The sequence below is a fragment of the Pan troglodytes genome, chromosome 12, assembly GCF_028858775.2.
Source record: "Pan troglodytes isolate AG18354 chromosome 12, NHGRI_mPanTro3-v2.0_pri, whole genome shotgun sequence".
Lineage (NCBI taxonomy): Eukaryota > Metazoa > Chordata > Mammalia > Primates > Hominidae > Pan > Pan troglodytes.
In genome coordinates this window covers 81,143,210-81,161,297 of record NC_072410.2, presented here as the reverse complement: position 1 = coordinate 81,161,297, position 18,088 = coordinate 81,143,210, and the positions used below count along the sequence as shown (strand labels likewise).

General features: G+C 38.0%; 1 long non-coding RNA gene across 1 annotated transcript in view; it reads right to left on the bottom strand.

Annotated features, from left to right (window-relative positions):
• The window catches only part of LOC107973442 (uncharacterized), a 1,262,479-nt gene that overhangs the window by 887,140 nt on the left and 357,251 nt on the right, over positions 1-18,088 (bottom strand). The window lies entirely within an intron of this gene.

The following is an 18,088-nucleotide window of genomic DNA, read 5'->3' as shown; positions in this document are numbered from 1 at the left end:
CAAAATCTGTTATTTTACTTGTTCACAATAGACATTCTACTGTATAAGATGATATCTCATTGTTGTTTTAATTTGTATATCTCTGATGATTAGTGACATTGATCAATTTTTCATATGCTTATGGGCCATTTGTACGTCTTCTTTTTAAAAATGTCTGTTCTTTTCCTTTGCCCACTTTTTAATGGAGTTGTTTTTCTCTTGCAAATTTGTTTAAGTTTCTTATGATGCTAGATATCAGGCCTTTGTTGGGTGCATAGTTTGCAAATATTTTCTCCCATTCTGTAGGTTGCCTGTTTATTCTGTTGATAGTTTCTTTGACTGTACAGAAGCTCTTAAATTTAATTAGATCCCATTTGTCAATTTGTGCTTTTGTTGCTATTGCTTTTGGTGTTTTTCTCATGAAATTTTTGCTCATTCTCTATGTTCAGGATGGCATTGCCTAAGTTGTCTTCTAGAGTTTTTATAGTTTTGGGTTTTACATTTAAGTCTTTAATCACTCTTGAGTTGATTTTTGTATACGGTGTAAGGAAGGGGTGCAGCTTCAATCTTCTGCTTATGGTTAGCCAGTTATTCCAGCACCATTTATTGAATAAGGAGTCTTTTCCCCATTGCTTGTTTTTCTCAGGTTTGTCAAAGATCAGGTGGTTGTACGTGTGTACCCTTATTTCTGGGCTCTCTATTCTGTTTCATTGCTCTATGTCCCAGTTTTTGTACCAATACCATGCTGTTTTGGTTATTGTAACACTGTAGTATATAATTTGAAGTCAGGTAATGTGATGCTTCCAGCTTTGTTCTTTTTGCTTAGGATTGCCTTTGCTATTTGTGATCTTCTCTGGTTCTATATAAAGGATGTCATCGGTTGTTTGATAGGAATAGCATTGAATCTGTAAATTGCTTTGGGCACTATGGCCATTTTAATTATAATGATTCTTCCTATCCAGGAGCATGAGATGTTTTTCCATTTGTTTGTGTCATCTGATTTCTTTGAGCAGTGTTTTGTAATTCTTATTGTAGAGATCTTTCACCTCCCTGTTTATGTGTATTCCTAGGCATTTTATTCTTTTTGTGGCAATTGTGAATGGGATTGCCTTCCTGACTTGGCTCTCAGCTTGGCTGCTGTTGTTGTATAGGAATGCTAGTGATTTTTGTACATTGATTTTGTATCCTGAAACAATTCTAAAGTTGTTTATCAGCTGAAGGAGATTTTTGGCCAAGACTATAGAGTTTTCTAGATACAGAATCATGTTGTCTGCAAACAGTGATAGCCTGACTTCCTCTCTTCCTACTTGGATAACTTTTATTTTTTTCTTTTGCTTGATTTCTCTGATTAGGACTTGCAATACTATGTTGAATAGGACTGGTGAGAGAGAGCATCCTTGCCTTTTGCCAGTTTTCAAGCGGAGTGCTTTTAGCTTTTGCCCATTTAGTATGATGTTTACTGTGGGTTTGTCATAGATGGCTTTTATTATTTTGAGATATGTTTCTTCAATACCTAGTTTATTGAGAGTTTTTAACATGAATGGGCATCAAATTCTGTTGAAAGTTTTTTCTGCATCTATTGAGACAATCACGTGGATTTTGTATTTAGTTCTGTTTATGTGATGAATCACATTTATTGATGTGTGTATGTTGAACCAACCTTGCATCCTGGGGATGAAGCCTACTTGATTGTGATGAATTATCTTTTTGATGTGTTGCTGGATTCAGTTTGCAAGTCTTTTATTGAGGATTTTTGTGTCAATGTTCATCAAGAATATTGTCCTGAAGTTTTCTTTTTTTGTTGTATCTCTGCCTGATTTTGGTGTCAGTATGAAGCTGGCGTCACATAATGAGTTGGGGAGAAGTTCCTCCTCCTCGATTTTTTGGAATAGTTTCAGTAGAAATAGTACCAGCTCTTCTTTGTACATCTGGTAGAATTTGGCTATGAATCCACCAGGTCATAAGCATTTTTTGGTTGGCAGGCTATTTATTACTGATTCTATTTTGGAGCTCATTATTGGTCATTTCAGGGAATTAATTTCTTTCTGGGTCAGTCCTGGGAGGGTGTGTCCAGGAATTTACCCATCTATTCTAGGTTCTCAGACCCTGAGAAAAATGCCCCAGTGAGGAGCAGATTAACAACTGCTGTGCCACAATCACATCACAGGGAAATACAGGTGTTTCTGCTTCCATGGCCAAATGATTGGGAGTGGGACCTGCTTACATTTGAGGGAATAATTGAGGAAAACTTCCCCAGCCTTGCTGGAAACCTAGACACTCAAATATAAGAAGCTCAAAGAACACCTGGGAAATTCATTGCAAAAAGATCATTGCCTAGCCACATAGTCATCAAGTTAGCTAAAGTCAAGACAAATGAAAGAATCTTAAGAGCTGTGAGGCAAAAGCATCTGGTAACCTACAAAGGAAAACCTATCATAGTAACAGCAGATGTCTCAGCAGAAAATCTACAAGCTAGAAGAGATGGGGGTCCTAGTTTTAGCCTTCTTAAAACAATTATCAGCCAAGAATTATGTATCTAGTGAAACTAAGCTTCATAAATGAAGAAAAGATACAGTCTTTTCCAGACAAATGCTGAGAGAACTCACCCTACCAAGCCAGCTCTACAAGAACTGCTAAAAGGAGTTCTAAATCTTGAAACAAATTCTTGAAATACACTAAAATAGACACTCCTTAAAGCATAAATCTCACAGGACCTATATAACAATAACACAACGAAAAAAAGGTACTCAGGCAACAAACAGCACGATGAATAGATTAGTACCTCACATCTCAATACTAATGTTGAGTGTAAATGGCCTAAACGCTCCTCTTAAAAGATACAGAATGGCAGAAGGGATAGGAATTCACCAACCAAGTTCATACTGTCTTCAGGAGACTCACTTAACACATAAGGACACACATAAACTTAAGGTAAAAAGGTGGAAATAGATATTCCATGTAAATGGACATCAAAAGGGCAGGAGTAGCTATTTTTATATCAGACAAAACAAACTTTAAATTGGCAGCAGTTTAAAAAGACAAAGATATAATGATAAATGGACAAGTCCAACAGGTAAATATCACAATCCTAAATATATATGCCCCTAACACTGGAGCTCCTAAATATATAAAACAATTACTACTAGACCTAAGAAATGAGATAGAAAACAACAAAATAATAGTGGGGAACTTTAGTACTCCACTGACAGCCCTAGACAGGTCATCAAGAAAGACAGTCAACAAAGAAACAATGGACTTAAACTATACCCTACAACAAATGAACTTAACAGATATTTATAGAACATTCAACCCAACAACTGCAGAATATACATTCTATTCATCAGCACACGGAACATTCTCCAAGATAGACCATATGATAGGCCACAAAACAAGTCTCAGTAAATTTAAGAAAACTGAAATTATATCAAGTACTCTCTCAGACCACAGTGGAATAAAAATGGAAATCAACTCCAAAAGGAATCCTCAAAACCATGCACATACATGGAAATTAAATAAGCTACTCCTGAATGATCATTGGATCAACAATGAAATCAAAATAAAAATTTAAAAATTATTTGAACTGGATAACAGTGATACAACCTATCAAAATCTCTGGGATACAGCAATGCTAAGAGGAAAGTTCATAGCATTAAATGTCTATATCAAAAAGTTTGAAAGAGCACAAGCAGACAATCTAAGGTCACACCTCATGAAACTGGAGGAACAAGAACAATCCAAACACAAATCCAGCAGAAGAAAATAAATAGTGAAGATCAGTGCAGAACTAAATGAAATTGAAACAAAAAAAGATAAATGAAACAGAAGCTGGTTCTCCGAAAATACAAATAAAATTGATAGATCATTGCAAGATTAGCCAAGAAAAAAGAGAGAATGAGCTCAATTAGAAATAATATGGAAGATATTACTACTAATACCACAGAAATACAAAAGATTATTTAAGGCTACTATGAACACCTTTATGCACATAAACCAGAAAACCTAGAGGTAATGAATAAATTCCTGGAAATATGCAACCCTCCCAGATTAAACCAGGAAGATACAGAAACTCTGAATAGACCGATAACAAGCAGAGAGATTGAAATGGTAATTTCAAAATTGCCAACAAAAAAAGTCCAGGACCAGACGGATTCACAGCTGAATTCTATCAGACATTCAAAGAAGAATTGATACCAATCCTATTGACACTATTCCACACAATAGAGAAAGAAGGAATCATCCCTAAGTCATTCTATGAAGCCAGTATCACCCTAATACCAAAACCAAGGAAGGACATAACAAAAAAAAGAAAACTACAGACCAATATCCCTGATGAACATAAATGCAAATATCCTCAACAAAATACTAACTAACCAAATGCAATAGTATATTAAAAAGATAATCCACCATGATCAAGTAGGTTTCATACCAGGGATGCAGAGTTGGTTTAACATATCCAAGTCAATAAATTTGATACACCACATAAACAGAATTAAAAAAACAAAAATCACATGGTCATCTCAATAGATGCAGAAAAAAGCATTTGACAAAATCCAGCATCCCGTTATAATTAAAACCCTCAGAAAAATTGGCATAGAAAGGACATACCTTAAAGTAACAAAAGCCATCTATGACAAACCCACAGCCAACATTTCACTGAATGGGGAAAAGTTGAAACAATTCCCCTCTGAGAACTGAAACAAGACAAGGATGCTCACTTTCACCACTTCTTTTCAACACAATACTGGAAGACTCCTCCAGAAAACTCCTAGAACTGGTAAATGAATTCAGTAAAGTTTCAGGATACAAAATTAATGTACACAAATAAGTAGCTCTGCTATACGATAACAGCAACCAAGCTGACAATCAAATCAAGAACTCAACCTCTTTTACAATACCTGCAAAAAAAAATTAAATGCTTAGGAATATAACTAATCAAGGACCTGAAAGACTTCTACAAGGAAAAGTATAAAACACTGCTGAAAAAAATCATAGACAACACAAACAAATGGAAACATCCCATGCTTATGGATGGGTAGAATCAATATTATGAAAATTATCATACTGCCAAAAGCATTTTACAAATTCAATGCAATTCCCATCAAAATACCACCATCATTTTTCACAGAACTAGAAAAAATAATCCTAAAATTCATATGGAACCAAAAAAGAGACCACATAGCCAAAGCAATACTAAGCAAAAGGAACAAATCTGGAGGCATCACATTACCTGACTTCAAACTATGCTATAAGGCCATAGTCACCAAAACACCATGATACTGGCATAAAAATGGGCACATACACCAATGGAACAGAATAGAGAAAGCAGAAATAAACCCAAATATTTACAGCCAACTGATCTTCAACAAAGCAAGCAAAAACATTAAGTGGGGAAATAACCTATTCAACAAATGGTGCTGGTATATTTGGCAAACCACATGTAGAAGAATGAAACTGGATCCTCATCTCTCACCTTATACAAAAAGCAACTCAAGATGAATCAAAGACTTAAATCTAAGACCTGAAACTATATAAATTCTAGAAGATAACATGAGAAAAACCCTTCTACACAGTGGCTTAGGCAGACTGCATGACCAAGAACCCAAAAGCAAATGCAATAAAAACAAAGATAAATAGATGTGACTTAATTAAACTAAAAAGCTTCTGCACAGCAAAACAAATAATCAGCAGAGTTAACAGACAAGCCATAAAGTGTGGGAAAATTTTCACAACTTATACATCTGACATAGGGCTAATATCCAGAAACTGCAAAGAACTCAAACAAATGTCACAGTCAAATTTCATCTTCATAGGAGATACTAATGAACTATCCAGTGTGCTACCCTCTTGCTGCACAAATACCAAAGTAATTTGGGCCTTCTCTGTATTTACTTGACATAAGGAGAATTCAATTTTGCTTCTATTTCCAGACATTTAATTAGGCTGAAGGTACTATTTGCTAAGTTAGCAAGCAGTTATAAAGGCTTATGATTTTACCTAGTGATTTATAATGCAGTAAACACAAATCCATTATTTAACAGGATCCACACGGTCCCCTGTAAATTGATCTTGTTAAACATTTATTCATATTTTAAATGAAAAGGTTTGTTAATAAAATTAAGTAGAACTTTCACAGGCTTGGTTGGTACAGATGGCTCAAGAATTAATCCAAGCCGGGCGTGGTGGCTCACGCCTGTAATCTCATCACTTTGGGAGGCCGAGGAGGGCGGATCACGAGGTCAGGAGATTGAGACCACCCTGGCTAACACGGTGAAACCCCGTCTCTACTAAAAATACAAAAAATTAGCCGGGTGTGGTGGCGGGTGCCTGTAGTCCCAGCTACTCAGGAGGCTGAGGCAGGAGAATGCCATGAACCTGGGAGGCAGAGCTTGCAGTGAGCCGAGATCACACCACTGCACTCCAGCCTGGGTGACAGAGCGAGACTCCATCTCAAAAAAAAAAAAAAAAAAGACTACACATTAGGTACAGTGTACACTGCTTGGGTGATGGGTGCACCAAAAGTCTCAGAAATCACCACTAAATAACTTATTCATCTAACCAAACACCACCTGTTCCCCAAAAACCTATTGAAATAAAAAGCCTGGAGCCACCTTCCAAGGTTATGCTTTAGTTAGTCTAGTGAGAACCCTAATCATAGTCTTTGAAAACTCTCCAGGTGATTCTGTAATTAATCAAGATTGAGAACCACCATTCCTAAATCTCACTCCCTGTACAGCTCAAACTTTACCTCTTCTTTAGGTTTCTCTGTGTACTTTTGCTTGAGGTAATGTTCTTTTCTCCAAACTACCATAACCACCTGAACCTTTCCTATGGCCCCTTCTTGGTCTATCTGGCATTCCAGTTACTTATGAACATGGGATATATCTCATACTCAGCTATGGCTGTCTTTAGAGATGACATTTGTTTGCAAATATTAAGTCCTCAATACCTATTTGTCATATGAATTAATGAATGCACATGCTTGCACACATTCCCTACACTTGATCTCATACCCCATCCCACACCCTTATTGATCCCCTGCTACCTTGTTTCCCTTCCCCACAAATTCACAATCAGTTCAGGGCCCCAATCATTTTATGCAACTATTAAGCTTAAAACACACAGAGAAGACAAGAGTTGGGTAAATTAAAAGGTCTGTTATATTCCTAACGGACTCTTTGTAACCAGCAAAGCTAGAACTGTAAATATCCAACTTACCTTTAATTGACTAACACTGCCAGCTTCCTGGTGTTTAATCCATACCTATACATTTTGTCTTTGAATATAAAAAGAACTACTCACCATTGTATTGTCTTTCACTTTGCACGGTGTGCACTATTCTTAAATTCAATTTAATGCCTATGTCCTATTTTCTATTTTATGTAATGCTGTGATACCACATGACAGCTAAGTTCTAAGTATCTTCAGATATTGTAGATTTGTCGTAATATGAGATAAATAGTTTTTGCCTCTCTTATAGATAATAAGTTGAGTGATTGCTTTAAGACCCTACAGGAATATATAAGACCATGTTTGGAAAGACTCAAGTAACTTAGTCTAGAGAAAGAACTATCAGATTATTGGAACATTTTAGGATGGGTGAAGAGCCAACTATTGTTTCTTTGGGGTAAATCAGATGAGGAGTAGGGAGAAAACAAGCACAAAAATAGGTTTTTTAACCGCCAGTTGTTACCATAATGCCCAGCTCAGAATGCAGAGTTCAAAAGTTAAAGAGTGCCTAGAGCAGTACCCATTACCACTGCCTTCCTTCCAATTCCATCTGCTTGTCACTATGCTCTTGAGATATAATGACTTCAGGTTTGATGTGGCTTTCTCTTATTGTCTGCAACTGAATCTTTTCCCAGTGTCTTGAGATTCCTTGTGCTTTCACTTATGACAGTAACACCCTTCTGGACTCAGTTCTTCCAGATTGTTTCATCCCAAACATGCTCACATTCTCATTCTGACTAGTGAGGGCACCATAGAAGGAAAATGAAATCAGATAATCTCAAGATTATCTGTCATCCTTTCCACACCCCTACCCTGAACTCACAGCCTTTGCTGAACTCAAGTCTATCTATACACTCTGGCTGCTTTTTCCATTCTTCCTCCCATCCGATGTCCCTCCCAAGCTGTTATGCTTTGTTTCCTTATAAACAAACACCCTCTCTCCAAATATGCACCCCTCCTTGCCTCACTCATGAAACACTTTCTCTATGTTAAACCCTGTCTGTACTTAAACACTGCTTTCTTCAGTCATCCTTAGGATACACTTTGCTCTTTGTCCCTTACTTTCTCATAACTTTGGGGCAGCACACAAGGTCATGATTTTTCTACTTCCTACAGCCACTTTCACATTATTAGTTTCTCAAACTCTTAGGAAATTCACTTAGAAAATAACATTTATAAACTTACATGTCATCCAGCCAGTCCACATCAAGCTCCTGCAGCTGATTACTCTGGCATGTTGATTCATATCTGATTGACAACCATCATCTCTAACACTATTTTCAGTGACTTCAAAAACAATGTGAAAGACACATCAATCCTTAACCTGACTGACTTCAGTGAGTCTCACTTCTTGTTTGCTCTAGCCATCTGCTCCCAGATCCTTGCCTGAATCTGCCATTGTCTCAGGATGGCTCTGAAATCTTAAACTCCAGTGCCTCACTCTTAACTCCAACTTCTTCCTCCAGTTTTCTCATCCATTAGTCCACATCTATTTTTAACCTCGTCAGAACCTCTTACCTGACTCCCATTTTCTCTCAATCTACCATCCCCTTCTATTCTTCTAGTTATGCTTTCTCCTTTTCTTTCCTAGATCTTTTTTTTTTTTTTTTTTTTCTGGAGATGGAGTCTCACTTTGTCTCCCAGGCTGGAGTGCTGAAGTGCAGTGGCACAATCACAGCTCACTGCAACCTCCGCTTCTCGGGTTCAAGCGATTCTCTTACCTCAGCCTCCCTGGTAGCTGGGATTACAGGCATGCACCACCACACCCAGCTAATTTTTGTATTTTTAGTAGAGACTGTGGTTCGCCACGTTGGACAGGCTGGTCTCTCGAACTCCTGACCTCAGGTGATCCACCCGCCTCAGCCTCCACCCAAAGTGCTGGGATTATAGGCGTGAGCCACCACACGCAGCCTCTTTCCTAGTTAGTTCATTCTCTCTCTCTCTCTCTTTCTCTGCTAACACATAACCACACATCCTGCTGCCAAAAGGAAATAGAAGCCATCAATGAAGTTCAGTCATTTCTTACTCACTAATTATAAACATGCATCTGCACCTTTTCCCTTATCTCCCTTTCTCCCTTTACCTCTCTAAGGCTATTCTACTCACCAGTGCTGCCAATCTTAGCTCCTTGGCTTTCCATGAAGGTTGCCCTATCACTCACTCATCTATCTTCTGCATTTTCAGTCACTGTCCTACTCAGCTCTTTGCATTTTAATGCACTCAGGTCTCTGTCTTTTTGAAAAAAATAATGAAAATTCTTTAACCCTACATTGTCCCGAGAATACCATCCTGTCTCCCTTTACTATGATAATCTAGCTTTGGGAATTAGTACATCATCCTTGCTGACTCCTCTTCCTTGCTCCCATTCACTCAGTGGCCCACAACAATCTGGCCTCCTAAAAAGCACTCTGTTGAAACTGCCCTGAAAAAAAGTCACCAATGACTCTTTTGTTGCTGAATCCAATGGACAACTTTGTCCTTTTTTGACTTCTCTGCACCATTAACACTGTTCTACCCTATAGCCTGCTTTATCATAATTCTACCTTTTTACCTCTCTAATGACCCTTTCCTATCCATCTTTCTCTTCTCAGCCTTAATATGTTTTATGAAAAATTCTACCCTCATTGCTCTCTTCTTCGCATTACTTAGACTGTCCCTTGAAGGGATCCTTTCCTTTTTTTCTTATTGATAAACTTCCCAAAATATGTATTGAATCATTCTTGATCCAAAGCTCTTGATCTGTAATGCAACTAACCTTTGGGCATCTCTAACTGGTTATCACATATGACATATCCAGGTATAGACTTGTCATTTCATCCCCAAACAAATTTCTTTTCCTGCATCCTCTTTCTCAGTGAACAGCAAACTCTACTGTCTACAGATAGCTTAAGGCAGGAACATGGGGGTCATCACACATGACTCCACCTCCTCACTCACAACCCTGTATCAGTCAACATACCCTGGCAATGAATTCTCCTTAGTATCCCAAGAAGCTGACTGCTTCTCTCATAATTCTTGCTGCCACTCTCATCACTTATCTCTTACAAGTGTTAATTTCCCTCCAAAATTATCTATTAAAAATATATCTAATCACATCTCTCCCTGTTAAAATCCCTCCCAGGCCATAGTTTTAAAACAAATAAACAAACTAAAATGACACGCAAATATCTATGTGACCTGGCTTTTGCTTACCACTCACCTTGCAGCAATTATCTCAAGAATTAATTATTCCTTCAGGAAGTTTACCCTGACCCCTCAATCTAAGAGCCCCACTTGGGTTTCTAGAATATGCTGTGCTCATAGGATCAGAGCATGGATTGCCATATCCTGTATCATTAATGGTTTACTTGACCTTTCTGCCATTTAAAAAGTGAACTCCTCGAAGTCAGGGGCTGAATCCTCATTAAATTTTAAATACCCAACATTTGATATAATAGCTAACAAAGAGTAGGCAACTAAGAAATATTTGGTAAATAGATGAGGTGAATCAATGCTTGGTAAACAAATAAGAATGAAATGACATATTTTCCTACATAAAGTGTTGGGAAACAAAGGGAAAATGTAACAGGAAAAGTAAAACAAAGACTCCTAAAAAGAAAAGAATAGGCATACTAATGGATGGGGAAAAGAACGACCTTCTCCTCCAGTCTACAAGGGTTTACACTGCCACAGTGGCAACTCATATGAAGACTTTATAGTCATAACCCATTTTGCTTTTTGCTTCTGAACACTGAATGGTTGATCAGAGCATGGAATTCTCTTTAAATTCTGAGCTTGGTAGCAGAATGATCTGGAAGAAGCATGAAATCTTTCTTTCTCTTCTTCAACACTAAGAATTGTTTGCATTATGCTGAAAGACAAAGCCATTTTGCAGATACAGTCTTCATAAATATGTGCCTGAGAGACTTGCTGAACACAGCTAAAATACACTTTTTTCACTGCTTTTCTCTAGAGAAGTAAGAAAGCACATTTTAAATGAAGGATTTTTAATAGCTGCAGAAATTTTTGGCTTGAAATCAAAGTATCAGAAAGTATGCAAGAAATTAAATCCAGTCCAAAAGCCAGAGATTAAAAGTTGTCAGGGCCACCTTTTTTGTGGGCATGTAAGTTATCAATTATGACATCTATAAACGTGGAGCCAAGAGACTTTGATTTCAAGTCCTTGAATGTCACTCAAATTTTCAGGGCCCCCGTTTCTACATTGTAAAATGGGGATGTCCACCCAGTCTGACTCACAGGATAATCAAATTCATATATTCAAGCATTTATTTTAGCAAATGCTTTTTGAATGTCATTTTTCTATTCATCAATGATACAGTTGTACACAAAGCAGACAAGTTTCAGCCCTGCTAGATCTTGCATTCTATTGAGAAAGACAAACAGAAATCAAACAAGTAGATGGAAGTATACCTTAAGGAGGTCGTAAGTACTCACAAGAAAAATAAACCAGAGTAAGGGGTTAGAGAATGGCAATACAGTTGTGCATTTGTTGAGGGGGATGAAGGCAGGGAGGTTCTCTCTCAGAAACTGATTTCTTAGAGGTGACCTGAGCAAGGTGAGGCAGTTATATCAACATCTGGAAGAAGAACATTCCAGGCAGAGGAGCTGAAAAGGAAAGGCCCTGAGGTAGGCACATACTTAGTACATTCTAGGAGCAGTAAGGAATCCAGGGTTGTTAAAGCCAAACTACAGAAAGGACAGGAAAGAGGAGAAAATGAAGTTGGAAAGATAATTTTGGCCCAGATACCATGTATGAATGAAAATATTTTGTAAACCATTACTGATTGTAAAATTGTAAGGCCGATCCACTCTAAAGGGCATGGGAGACTGAAACCAGTCATCATATATTTTAAACGGTTTGTATTTAAAGTCCCATCTCATGAGACTTTGAAATGGTGTCATTCATTGCATTGGCATGGCTTATTTCACCAGGTGATCTAATTTCACTCACATGTGAGCATACTCAAACACACATATACACAGGGAGTTTCTCTTTACCCTCTCTGTTTCGTTATTTGAACACCCTTGGATTTCTTCCTTTTCTTATATAGCAATAATAAAGCCAGTAACAGAAGATAGTATCATATTGACCCTCCAAAAGTTGTCTTTTATTGATTTTAAAGCAATAGTCAGGCCCTTGTAACTGAAGCTTGACCCTTGGTTCTACTATGAGACAGAAACATTGACAACTTAGAGAGAGTCATAACAAAGCCACAGACGTAATCACAAGATGAAGATAGGAAACCATAAATGACAAATTATCTAAGGCAGTCATGGAGAATGTAAAAGGAATCATCAAAAGAAAGAAGACACAAAAATTTCAATTTGTTAAATAACAGCCAGGGTTGAACTACTCAAGGAGTCAATTGATTGTATGACCAGGTCCCTAGAGAACATTTGGTTCCAAGGGATCTCAAAAATATTCAGCCCAAAGGGAGTTGTAAAAAAAAGAGAGCTTCAGTATAAGGAAGTTCATAGCTACAATCTTAGGATTTCTTTTCCCTGACCCCCTCCTTTGTACTTCCATCTGCCCCTCTAGTTGGCTCTTTTGCCACCTTCAACCTGCCTCTTCTGCAGTTCTTTCATTATCTTTCTACATTCTCCCCTGTGAAAATATTTCTTCTGAAGCTTGTTCTCTCTCCCACACTTAATACCTACATTTTTTTTGATAGACATCTCTACTGCACGTCTTTCTGTCCTAGTTTTTCAAACTCAATGTATCAATGAATAAGGTAATCTTCCTCCCTCTCCCCAAAATCTCTTTTCCTTTATGACTCCACAGTTTCTGTTTGGGGCCTCACAATTCTTAGTTACTCAGACTCAAACCTCAAAGCCTTCTTTGTGGCCTTGCCTCTCATTTTCTCCCAAGTTCAGTCAATAAACTCTAGCAATCCCCCTTGAGTTCTCATTTGTTCTCTTTCCCTGCCTCCTCCCTGTCTCCCTACCTCTTGCCTAGATAGACATAGTGGCCTCTCAACATATCTTTCCCTCTAGTCCGTCTTCCTTTGCTGTATTTAACAAAATGCTAACAGGAGATTTTCCAAAGTAGACTCTGATCAGGTCATTGACCTCCTCAAAGATTCTTCAAAGTCTCCGTGTAATTCAAAGGATAAAAGCCACACTTCTGCCCCTGATAGTCAAGGTTCTCCATGCTGGGAACCAAGTTCATCTTTCTAGACTTTTTTTTTTTTTTTTTTTTTTTTTGAGACAGTCTCCCTCTGTCTCCCAGGCTGGAGTGCAGTGGTGCGATCTCCCCTCACTGCAAGCTCCGCCTCCCGGGTTCATGCCGTTCTCCTGCCTCAGCCTCCCCAGTAGCTGGGACTACAGGCGCCCGCCACCACGCCTGGCTAACTTTTCTGTATTTTTAGTAGAGACGGGGTTTCAACGTGTTAGCCAGGATGGTCTCGATCTCCTGACCTCGTGATCCGCCTGCCTCAGACTCCCAAAGTGCTGGGATTACAGGCGTGAGCCACCACGCCAGACCTTTCTAGACTTTTTCATCTTCCACTCTTCCCCCTACCACACAGTCTGCTCCAGCCGGAGAAATGGCCCACTGCCCTTGAACAGTTCCCAGTACTTCCTCACTGCTCTTCACGTGTGCCACATCCTGCATTCAGATAACCACTACCATATCCACCTTTTAAGGTCCTTCTTCTGTTTTAAAGTCCATTTCAGAATACCGCCTCAGGGAGTGATTTGAAGTGGTATTCTAATCATGCATCCATCAGTTCATTCACCCAGCAAGTATTTAGTGAGTACCTACTATGCATTTTACCTCAGTTGTGGCTAGTTGTGCGCCTTCTTTTCTATCATTTCCCATCTTCCTCACACCCTAGTAAATGAAGTGTAAGCTCGCTGGAGACAAGTATTGTTGAGGCTTATTTTTTTTTAAACCTACCACAATGGCTGACAGCTAAGATACTAAATACATACCAGCCAAATGAAGAAATGTTTGCTTGCTGTACCCTAAATGAGAGGCACTATCTCAGTTCTTTTAGAAAGGAAAGAAATGGAGAGCAGCTGCCCCACATTCTCCCATTCCATCCATCCTTTTCTCTCTCAAAATCACATGTCCTGTAGAAGGACTGTGGTCTCCCTCACATTTATTCTCATTTCCCTCCATTGGGGTCTATTAGTTGGTCAAGGGGCACAGGTTTGTAGCATTCTTGCATCTAGTCTGCACGTCATGTCTTAGGACCAAGGCAAGCCGAGGGGATGCAGGATATACTTTGGTTGCATAGTAGGCTTAGACATGACAAGGAAGGCAGAATGAAAACTGTTGACTTTTAGCTCATCACCATGGAGGCTTACCTACCACAAGGTCCATGACAGTCTGGGGAAGCCATGGCTGGGGACCCAAGTCCTGGCTCTGACTATTTAACTTTTAACTCCTGACCTAAGATACTTGAGATCAATGAAGGCAAGAGAAATAGCACTGAGATATAATGTGAATGTAAAACAAAGAGATGTCCCCCCAAAAAGGAGAAGAGAGATGTTCATCAGGAATTGAGGATGTTTAATTACCTTTTTGAGCAAGCATCAAGCTGTTCCATCTGTGAGGCCAAAACTACCTCAATCATGTGTTCAAGGGTGCTAGAGCTACAAAAATGTCAAAGAGAAAGTTTTAAAGGAAATTGGACAAAATTAGAAATCAATACCAGTATAGTTTGCTGAGTGATCATGGAGTACTCTAATACCTTACTTAGCAGAATTCTACAAAAACTCAAAATGTGAATAATTCTTGGTCTCCAGATTTATGAACATTTGATCTTGAAGAAGACACAAATATTTTCCCTCTACAGTTCATCATGTTAAAAAATATGCTGTATTGACAGTTCCTGGTATAAAGGAAGGTTATTTCTGTTTTTGGTGTTGCTCCCTGACTTTAGGTAACAACTAAGAGTTACATCTAATGGCACATTCATTTAGAATTTCATGTGCATTTCACGGATGTCAGTAGATTGGCATTAATTATACTGGAAAATAATATCTTATGTATCAGAAAAAAAATCAGTCATGTGGAACAGTGCACAGCCTCAAATTTTAGATATGAATTCTGAATCTTAACTCAGAAAGCCTGATACTCATATAACTCCAACTGTGTAAACTTTCTGACCTTCAGATGAAGCCTCACTAATGTTTTACACTTATTCCAGAGAGCACTGGAAAGAGAAACAGTGTAGACTTGCTTCCCTGAGGCCTTCATCATTCTCCAGAGTTTTATGGGAATATCTGTTTCAATTTCTGACCTACAGAGTCAAGTACTATGAGTCATATTTTCTTTGTATTAGCGAAGATCTGGAATGATCATCTTTTTGTGTACAGTATGCATCCGCATGGTAGGGCATGTTTTTCCATTGTATAAAACTTCCTCCAACAAACACCTCTAGCAATATATATTTTTAACATCTAACCCAAACGCAACTCACACAGATAATTTCTCGCAGAGTCTAACAATCCATAAAGCTCAAAGTGTTCTAGAATTTTTCAGGACTATAGTCTGAAACTACAGTTCAACATGCACACATAAATGTACATACAGACACACACACACACACATACACACAAACATATAAAACATTAACATTAAACACTCATTCAGCCACTCCACCAATGGATCCCATGAGAAGCAAGAGAACCAGGATAGACAGGATAGATCTGTGATTGTGAAGTGAGGAGCAAAGGAGATCAAGACAGAATATTCTAGAATGGAGGTGATTTGGGAGCCAAAGGGGCTATCCAAAGAAACTTCCAAGAAAAGGGGGATCAGGTTAAAAAAAAAAATCCCAAAAGAAAGATCTTTGCCTGGGAAAAGCATGAGTGATTATGCAAGTTTTAAAGGGTGAATTAAAGGATCAGGCCTGAGTTTCCTGAAGCACCAATATATAAGGCAGAACCATGTTCTGCAAGAGCCTGGGCCTTGCCTGTTGGGAAGACAGGCACTCATATGGCCATAAAGCTAGTCAGACACAGATGTTCATTAGCACAGCGTAAGTGTCGACTATGGAGAAAGTGGTTAAAAAATTGTCATACTCCCAAGAGACTGGGATGCTGTTATTGAACTAATAAAAGCCTTCCTTATTACATAAGGGAAAGTATATATTTTAATAATAAATGTACAAAAAAATCAAAATAGAAATCCAAATAGATAGAATATAGCTCTGCTAAAAACAAAACTATATATTAAAAAGAGGACTGATAGATTGTGCCAAAATTTTAATTAAACTGTTGTGAAGGGTTGTGCTGAATGTTTTTCATTTGTTGTTTTATTGTTTCACTTTCTGCATATGTGCATTTTCCTAATTTTTAAATGCACATGAATTACTTTAGTAATGAAAAAAGTACAAATAAGCCTTATTTTCTGAGGTATGATACCCAGGATTACACTGTCATACAAGGAGCTCAGAAATGGGAATCAGAATACCTGAGTTTTAGTACAAATCTGCTGTTCTGCAACTGTGTGAATTTAGGCAAGTCACTGGACCTCTCTGACAATAATCATAATTTATTGAACTGTTGAATGTGTACTCTGTATCAGGCACTTCCCTAAATACTTTGCCCATGTTATCTCATCTACTATTCCCATTAATGAAATAGATAGGTCTTGCTCTACTACTGTGTAGATGAGAAAACTGAGTCTTAAAGAAATGAAATAATTGCCCAAGACTACATAGTTAGCAAGCAATTGAACTAGGAATAGAACTTAGGACTAGCTATATACCTTCTCACCTTTTCATCTGTAAAATTAAGGATAAGCTGTGCTTCTTGAACTTTTCTACTCATAATATGAGTTCCCATGAAGCCAGGACTCTGTATTAGTTTTGTTCACTGATATATCCCAAGCACTTAGCCCAGTGCCTAGCACAGACTAGATACTCAGTAAATATTTGTTGAATTAAAGTACCTGCAGAGGAGACAGAACCCATGATTTCCACAGTTCTGAAAGCAATTTTCAAAATTACCATCTACAAGTGGAAATGTTTCAGAAGTCTCATATTTTAACTTAGAACTTTATATAGTCTTTGTATTCTACTTTATAATATAATATGTGTTTTAACTTTGAAACTGTTTTTCAATAGTTTCCAACTATTCAACCTGTTAGTAACTTTAATCCGTTTTCCCTCCTCAAATACTCAAGCAAAATCGGTGTTCATGGAAGTTTTGACATATTTATCCTATGTCTCCTGGTACACCTGGCATACCTTGCATACTACCATGAGCACATGCACCCAGGCAAAGAAGCATGAATCTAAATGGTCTCTAATGTTCTCACTGATTCTTAAAATGCTAATCTTTCAGGATGGAGCACAATCCACTAAATACAATTGAATAGTAAGACATAGAGTAGAACCTCGTTGTTCTGGACATATGATTTTACATCTTCAGTCTAAAATTGCTTTAGGTTTTCTGGCCCCTTAAATAAATTGGCTTGTTTTAAGCATGCAATGAACTAAAAGCCCTAGATTTTTCTTTATAAACTATTGTAAACCAAGTACTCCTCATCTCAAAGCTGACATATTTTTTTAACCTATATGCAAGAGCTTATATTTCTACCCTAATAAAACCAATCATTAATTTCAGTTAATCATTCCAGGCTGTTGAGAGCTTTACTGAACCCATCTGTGTCACCTACCACAGTAGCTATTTATCCCTGATGGAAAATTTACAGATTTGCCTTCCCTATCTTCATCCATAGCGTTTATAAAAATAAACAGGACAGGACAGAGCTTTAGAGGATACTATTATAAACCTTCGTGTGGGCCACAGACACTCATAGCCAAGAGGGAAGACATGGCCCCACTAAAGTAACACATCAAAATCCATGCAAGCGTATGAGATATTTTCATATTTTTCAAAAGAAAATGAATTGGTCTTAAAGGAC